An 8662-nucleotide genomic window follows, 5' to 3' on the forward strand; every position below is an offset into this window, starting at 1 on the left:
AGACACACAGATACACACGCACACATTAACACAGACACAGACACACACAGCCACACCAGAGAGAGAGACACACACACAGAAACAGACTGGAGGATTTTGACCTGAGAACTGAGGCCCTAGTAGTTACTCACTCTCACCCACATTCCAGCTCTGCCCATTCACTCCAAGCATTCACTCAGACAGAGTGAGAGAGAGAGAGAGAGAGAGAGAGAGAGAGAGACATTTATGCAAATAGAGAAAGAAAGAGACAAATACACACACACACTTACCCAGAAAGAGAGACAGAGAGACAAGTTTGCACACACACACACACACACACACTCATAGAGTTGAGAATAAATGAAATATAGTGATTGTTATAAATGGGTCTATATGATATGAACACTACTATAGAGTGGAGGAGGAGGAGTAGAGGGAGGAGGAACAGTGGAGGAATCTCTTTTCTGTGGAAATCCCATATGATCCACACTCTGGAAATGCCAGTGAACCAACACCTCTTGGCCTTTTATACTCAACAGCTCTGACACCGCGTCTTTTTTAGACCTGACAACTTCAACACCTTCTCCATTTCCTGTGGATGCTGTTAAATCCTGTATCTCCACTATCTCTGTCTCCAGAGTTCTCATAGATCTGATCATGTCTTTAGTCACACTGACAGTGTACAGCTCACACAGCTGTTTCATTGACTCTTTACCACAATCCCACCACTGCTGTCATCTCCAGAGAGAACAAGAAACACTCTACAATGCTTATCATTTAAAAGAGAATTACTGACATGCAAAAAGGACTTTCTGATTTGACACGTCTTATAAAAATGTTAACTTTACTAAACTATGATCTGAAAAACTAACTGTGTGTATGTGACATGTTTTAAAAACATGAAAATTGTGTGTAAAACTGTACATTCTGTCTAGTCTTGTCAGAGATCATAACATTTTGCTTTTATCTGCCCATATGTACAGCCTTGATGAAAGTCTACTGAAACCCTGATGTTTACTGATGTTTAATGACACACAAGTCCTGTGTGTCCCCCTCACGCCCTGTTCACCTCATTTCCATGTTATTCTTGTGTTTCTCTCCTATTGGTCAGCTTGGGTTTAGTCCTTTGTCACTTCCTGGTGTGTAGTTCAGCCCTGTTTAGTCTTGTTAGTTTAGTCATCTGTCCCGCCTGTTGTAACCTGGTTATCTTGTCTATAAATACTCCTTCTGTTTGCCTCTGTCTGATATTGTTAGTGTAAGGACTACGTCACATTGCTTTGCCTATTGTTGCCTGAAAAACCTGAGATCTTCGTTTATGTAAGTTTGTGGAAGTCTTTGTCTCTGTTTGATTTGAACAAACCAAAAAAACAAACCTATAAATGCATCCTCCGTATCACACCGTGACAGTCCCTTAACTGTGTTACAATCAGTTCCCAAGCAGCATGTGGTTCTATAGGATCTCTGTCCATTCTCTCATTCTCAGTTCACTCAAAATCTCCCCCAAAATCACATCATGTTCTGTATCACGAATATACAACACTGTAAATACCTCATTTTAAACACCTCACTCTGTACCAACAGCAGACTGATCAAATCAAATCAATACAAACCTTTTCAGACGTCTCTTTAACCCTCAGACACATTCCCACAACAGCTTGTTCTCCTTCATAAGACTCAGGTCAAAGGCCTTTAGTAAAGAGTGTGGTTACTCCATCACTAGTGGAGATTTTAGGACTCAGTGTAACCTCCCCACTCCACTCCCTCTGCCAGTCTACCTCATTCACACTCTCACTGTGGGTGTCTTGGACATATGTAATGTGTGTTTGTGTTTTAATGACTCAAATCACACTGTCCTCCTCATTCTGTTTCTCACATTCAGAAATTCTACTCTAAAGATATTAGTCTTTGCAGTATTTTCTTTGGCCATAGAACGTCTTGTTCTGTTAATGACACATCACCTGAACCTTCAACTCAAAATTTAACTGAGTTAACAAAAGGCTTTTGATCCAGGGAATACTGTTTAATTTGAACCTGTTTCATCCCCCTAGTGGTGTGTAGAAAACTCCTAATTCTACCATAGATATCAGCACTTCTTAACCCCGCCCTTCTACATCCTAATGTAGAGACCCAGTCTGTTCATTCACTTTCACTGTCAAGATCAGATTCATTTGTCCTGAGTCCAGATTCCTCCACAGGGAGCTGTGATGACTCTGTCTCCACTAGTACCAGAACCGGGAACCGTACTTAACATGGCGCTTAAAACAGTAAAGCCTGTCCAGCCTTGCCAGAGACAGAAAATGTTCTCTGTCATGTGCCCATGAATATTTTTCTGATAGTTGTATTGATTCATATGTACTCCATATATCAAAGGGCAGGTGGTGTTTCTAGCTGTTGAAAAGGTCAGGGGTTAAGTCTGGGGCTAAGAAAACCGGAGCGTTTCATCTGGGTGTGCGCTCGTCTTCCAACTCTGTGTTCACTGTGCAGTGCTGGATTACTCCCCCTCCTTCACACACTGCAAGTCAAGATCTGCTCTGTTACACAGTCTGTCTGATGTTTTTCTATAAACACCTCCCTTTTCAGGGTTAAAATATTCAGGGTCAGTCTTTAAACATTCAGAGCTATAGCCCCAAATGATCAGACCTAACGACACCACTGTCACACGGGTTGTGGGTCTCAGTTAATTCACATGCAGCATGAGGCTCTGAGTGATTTCTCTCTAAAACATCATCTTCTGAACAATTAAAATCACCACCTAAAAAGAGACAATCATCTGTCTGACAGTTCTGCAGAGCTGTGCTGACATTATTCAGGACACAAACTCTGTCTGCACCAGTTGTGGGAGAATAAATGTTAATAAAAACAACTTTCAAATGTTCAAACTGTGTCCTTACAATCATAAGCCTTCCAGCCAACACCTGCTCTGTCTCATATGAAACAGACTAAAGGTTTTTGGTAAAGAGCATAGAGACCCCCCCTCTTGTTGAATTTATGTGACTAAAAAACACCTCTCCATCTCATTCTTTATTCCAGTCAGTGTCATTAACGCTGTCACTATGTGTTTCTTTATTCCACTCAGTGTCATTAATGCTGTCACTGTGTGTTTCTTTATTCCAGTCAGTGTCATTAATGCTGTCACTGTGTGTTTCTTTATTCCACTCAGTGTCATTAATGCTGTCACTATGTGTTTCTTTGTTCCAGTCAGTGTCATTAATGCTGTCACTATGTGTTTCTTTATTCCACTCAGTGTCATTAATTCTGTCACTATGTGTTTCTTTATTCCACTCAGTGTCATTAATGCTGTCACTGTGTGTTTCTTTATTCCACTCAGTGTCATTAATGCTGTCACTGTGTGTTTCTTTATTCCAGTCAGTGTCATTAATGCTGTCACTGTGTGTTTCTTTATTCCACTCAGTGTCATTAATGCTGTCACTATGTGTTTCTTTATTCCAGTCAGTGTCATTAATGCTGTCACTATGTGTTTCTTTATTCCAGTCAGTGTCATTAATTCTGTCACTATGTGTTTCTTTATTCCACTCAGTGTCATTAATGCTGTCACTATGTGTTTCTTTATTCCAGTCAGTGTCATTAATTCTGTCACTATGTGTTTCTTTATTCTGGTCAGTGTCATTAATGCTGTCACTATGTGTTTCTTGGACAAACACAACATCATCACTCTTCTATTTAATAAGCTCATAAAGTGAAACTCTTTTTTGAATATTTAGTGCTCCATTCAAATGGAGAATTCCCATCCTTATCTCACCCATTAATGATGGTAATTGGCATAAACCAAACAATTTAATTTAAGTTCCAGTTAAGACACATTTTTATTTAGTCTGTAAATTTCCTGTACTGCTCTTCTCCCTCTTGTCTCAGTAGATTAGTAGCTGAGTCAATGAACAACTTGTCATCCGGAAATTACTCTTCAGCCATTACACCTCTCATATTTTTTTTCAAGAAAGTCCTTCTTTTGTTGAAAGTGTGTCCACTTCATTGATTGACTTCCTGTCTCTGACACATCACTATCTGAATCATGGAAAATGTCATAACCAGTCTGTCCAGATCATTTATCTGTTGACAGTTCTGACACCATCTTACTTTCCCTTTTCTCCATCAGTCCTAACCTTGTCCCTTTTCGCTTCTCTTCTGAAAAGATCATCATCATGGACCATCTCCATCCCCACACTCTCTCCTTCCAACACTGACCCTGGAACTGCACTAACTCTTACACTACACCCTACCTCTTCACTACACTCAAACCTCTCCTTCCAACACTGACCCTGGAACTGCACTAACTCTTACACTACACCCTACCTCTTCACTACACTCAAACCTCTCCTTCCAACACTGACCCTGGAACTGCACTAACTCTTACACTACACCCTACCTCTTCACTACACTCAGACCTCTCCTTCCAACACTGACTCTGGAACTGCACTAACTCTTACACTACACCCTACCTCTTCACTACACTCAGACCTCTCCTTCCAACACTGACTCTGGAACTGCACTAACTCTTACACTACACCCCACCTCTTCACTACACTCAATATATTTTTCACTCAGGAGAAAGAGAGAGAGAGAGAGAGAGAGAGAGAGAGAAAGAGAGAGAGAGCGAAAGGGAGAGAGAGAGCGAGAGGGAGAGAGAGAGAGAGGGGGAGAGTGAGAGAGAGAGGGAGAGAGAAACACAAATCAAGCTCTGTTTTGGTTTAAATATGGTGAATTTCCTAAATATTGTTGTATATTTATATTTTAGAGGAAGAAGGAGCATTGGAATAATCTCTTTTCTCTCAAAATCCCTCTTTCAGATTAGGAACTATATCTTTACATTATCACCATCATTTATTACAACAGACAACACAAATAAAACCATCAGACTGAACATGTGGGAGACATTTCACTTTCATCAGTCAAGAATCATGAGCAGATATCTGTTAGTGTCATTATTAATTATGGTTTGTCTTAGTGTGTGTGGAGATCAGGGGTTTGACTGGATTGGACACACACATGACATTCTCATTTTATCCTCATTCATCATCTCTTTTGGTTCTTTTGAACCTAATTCACACATTCACTAGAATATTACTAAAATCTACACTATAAACTTACTGTTAGAGAATGTGCTGTAGTGAAGAGCAGGTCATGTGTGACTCTCAGAGAGATGATCTTACCCCAGTAACACCAGTTTACAGTGAGAATCCTTCAGTCCAACAGAGAGCTTCTTCACTCCTGAATCAGACAGATTATTCTCACTCAGGTCCAGTTCTCTCAGACTGGAGGAGTTTGAGCTGAGAACTGAGGCCAGAACTTCACAACTTTTCTCTGTCAGTTCACAGTTATACAGTCTGGAAACAAAATGATACATATGGATATTAAACTCATGTCTCTTCAGTTATAGACACACACACACACACTTGAGTATAGATGAAATATAGTGATTGTCAGTAATACTGTTGTATTGTATTTATATTACTGTAGACTGCAGGAGCATTTCAGATCAGGAACTACATCTTTATGTAACAGGTTAGTGTTTCTCCTCCTTCCCTGCTCCTTTAATTGTCTCTGTGTTGGCACTGGCTGATTAGTAGACACCTTAATCAATGGGCGGTCCTATCTAGGGTTAGATCTGGTCAGGTGACTGCTTCCTGGGTGAATGTCTCTGCCTTTTCTGTTGAACCTGGCTTCCGTGTTGGTGGTGTGGTCTGGAGTTTGAATATATGCTCTTATTGTTTTCTCTGTGCATTGTGGGCCAAGGGCATGAATGATATTACATCTGCTTCCAAGCTTTATTCTGTAGTGTGTTTGGGTTGTCTCTGTGCTGGAGATACAGAGTAGTGTTCTAAGCTTTATTCTGTAGCGAGTTTGGGTTTTCTCTCTGTTGTCTGTTAAGTTGTTAGACTCATTCTGTTTCCATTTTTTGGCTGAGAATTAACGCGGTTCTCTCTGCTCTACCACTCGGGTTGTCAGTCGTGTGGGCCGCGGCTTTTGGCGCTCTGGTGAGTTCCCTGTTGGGGAAGCTGTAATTCTGTTCCCGGCCTTCGTAGATCCGGCTGTGGATGACTCTGGACGGCCCCTCTCCAGACCTCTGTCTCCACTGACCAGGGGGCTGCTGTTTCTGTTTCTTCACTCTGTTTTCTTTCAGTTTCTCATTTCTTCTCTGTGTTGTCTGTTTTGCATTGGTTTGCTCCTACTTTCCTGTTTTGTGTTCATCAGGGTGCTGTCGCTGATCTGCCTTCATTCATTCATTCTGTTACTTTTCATCCAGTTTGTACTTTTCTATTGTCTATGTTTGTTGGTTTGGTTGGTTGTTTATTTTGAGTATTTTAGTTACTGTTATTGGTTTTTGTTGTTGTGCCCCAGAAGACAGCTGCTGACACCTTCATCTTTCCCCTCCTGGTTTTGTTGGTTTTTTTGCTTTCTTTCATTTGGTTATTGTTTGTGTACTGGTTTTTGTTTTGTTAACTTCCCATCAGTGTGGGTTTGTGTCCCCTTTCATCTGCTGTGTGTCTTAATGTATCTGCTGTAGTTACTGTTGCCCATGGTGACCGTGTTCAGTCAGGCCGGTATACAATGTTAGGGTGGCAGGAACACAACACCAGTATTAAGACAAGTCCCATTAACTAAGGACCTGACCATTACCAGTCAGGCGCCCCCCCCCCCCCCCCCCCCCCAACCCAGTGTTACCATATTTGGTACCGTTTGTTTCTTTTCCGTTGGACAGGAGCCGCTGGGTTGACGCGGGTGACAGACTGGTCCCCAGTGTGTGTAACATCAGGAGCCCTTCCCCCTCTCAGCTAAACCCTTTTCCACTGCAGTAAGCCCCAGCCCTGTTCCTGCTTCCTTTTCTTTTCAATTGTGTCTTTTGTTTGTGTCATTTTGCCTTGTGTGTTAACGCTGTCAGTTCTCACTCCAGCCCCCCTGGGAACACTGCCCCCACCAACTGGTGGGACGCCCCGTCTTTCATTTTAAATAAAATTGTTATAATTTTATTATTTGTGGACTCGCGACTCTGGCCACTTTAGTGCATCTGAACCTCTGTGACTTTCTTATTTTCAAAAGTGTTCAACCTTTAATAATTTCCTGGGGGTGAGATTCCCCTTGGCGGTGTTGTCAACATCAAATTTAAAACTAATTAATCTTACCTCAGTTTCTCCAGTTTACAGTGAGAATCCTTCAGTCCAACACAGAGCTTCTCCACTCCTGAATCATACAGATTACTGTTACTGAGGTCCAGTTCCCTCAGACTGGAGGAGTTTGAGCTGAGAACTGAGGCTAGAACTTCACATCTTTTCTCTGTCAGTTTACAGTTACACAGCCTGGAAACAAATGAATACATCTGAATTAAAAAATAAAATCAAAACATGTGGCCTGAGAGAGACAAAGAGAATACCCACAAATACAGAAACACACACACACACATTTAAGCAGAGAAAGAACACAAGAAACACACACATATGCACACAGTTACCCAGAGGGCATACAATTAACTATAAGCAGTGAAAGTGAGAGAGAAAAATTATTATATTACACTCACATCTCTTCATTTATAGACACACACACACACACATACAGAAACCAACAGAGAAACAACTACTAACAAAATAGAGATATCTGAGTTTCACTTAAAATATTAATAAATCCTTCACACGTATCATTCTAAGACACACACACACATAGACACAGACATAGACAGACACACACTCACACTCTGAGAAAAAGACAAATGAACAAAACCAAATTTACCCAGACAGAGAAACAAATAACACACATAAATACAGGAATACACACACACACACACACACACATATCCCTACATACAAGTAACCAGAGAAAGTGAGAGAGAAAAATCACTCTCGCACATGTAAACACACACACACAAACACAACACATACTACACTGTCGGGCAGACACTGTGCAGCTTTCAGACCTTAACCTTAACCTTTAGTGTTCCTTAGAAATTAAAGTTGCAGTTGTGTAAACTCTCTCCCTCTTTTTCACCCTTCCTTATCTCTCTCTATCACTCTCACTCTGTCTCTCTATCCCCATCCCCTTTGATCCCAGTTCTCTCTTTATGGCCCAGGCCTCCCTGTGTTCAGGACCAATGCACACCAAAACAGAAACACCTCACTGTAACACCTAACAGACACCCCTCACTGTAACACCTAACAGACACCCCTCAATGTAACACCTAACAGACACCCCTCACTGTAACACCTAACAGACACCCCTCACTGTAACACCTAACAGACACCCCTCAATGTAACACCTAACAGACACCCCTCACTGTAACACCTAACAGACACCCCTCACTGTAACACCTAACAGACACCCCTCAATGTAACACCTAACAGACACCCCTCACTGTAACACCTAACAGACACCCCTCACTGTAACACCTAACAGACACCAGGCTCCATGTTTTAGCGCAGCAACCCCCAGACCATTGGGTCAAATGCTGATAACGTTTAATTGTGAGGGAGACTAGATCACCTCGGGAGGTTAGTTTCCCTGTGAGAATGGAATTCAGACCCCATCTGCATTGCTCCACTCAGCCACAAACTGTGTAGAACAAAAGAAAAATGAAACTAACCATACGACATTATCAAAAAAAAACATGCGTATTGAACCATAACCATTCCTACAGTCATAGAAGTGCGGTAGGACTTAAAAATAACCAGGAGCCAAG

Source organism: Chanos chanos, chromosome 6 (assembly GCF_902362185.1).
Source record: "Chanos chanos chromosome 6, fChaCha1.1, whole genome shotgun sequence".
Lineage (NCBI taxonomy): Eukaryota > Metazoa > Chordata > Actinopteri > Gonorynchiformes > Chanidae > Chanos > Chanos chanos.